The following is a 502-nucleotide window of genomic DNA, read 5'->3' on the forward strand; positions in this document are numbered from 1 at the left end:
TTCTAGTCTCTTTCTCCAATCAAGGGTTGAAAATGGTTCGGACAAGATCTAGAGCAACGAGTCCAGGCCCTCAACATAGCAGGGACGCATCTAGTAACCCTCACCGAGACCGTCAGTCAGCACCCACCATGCAACCACCCTCATTTCAATATATGCAATCCATGGCTGCCGCTATGGCAGAACTAACTCGTCAAAACCAAGAGTTGGTTAAGCAACTTGAGTTAAGAAAACAGCCTCATGAATGGAATGCTGGAGAACAGGCCCAGAGTCAAGAGGAGGAAAGGAATGTTGAGACTGACAATCAATCAAGAGGCACTGTTTCACGGAGGGTACCTCACTTAGAAAGGGAAATGGATCAAATGAGAAGGGTCATGGACGAAATGAGGGAAAACATGAGGAAAACAAACCCTGTGGAAGACTTGGTCCACAGAACTGATTCCCCCTTTGTGGCGTCCGTCAATGCTCATCCTTTGCCACCTAAGTTCAAGATGCCTCCTTTAGA

This window comes from Quercus suber, unplaced genomic scaffold, assembly GCF_002906115.3.
Source record: "Quercus suber isolate HL8 unplaced genomic scaffold, Cork oak 2.0 scaffold_542, whole genome shotgun sequence".
Classification (NCBI taxonomy): Eukaryota; Viridiplantae; Streptophyta; class Magnoliopsida; order Fagales; family Fagaceae; genus Quercus; species Quercus suber.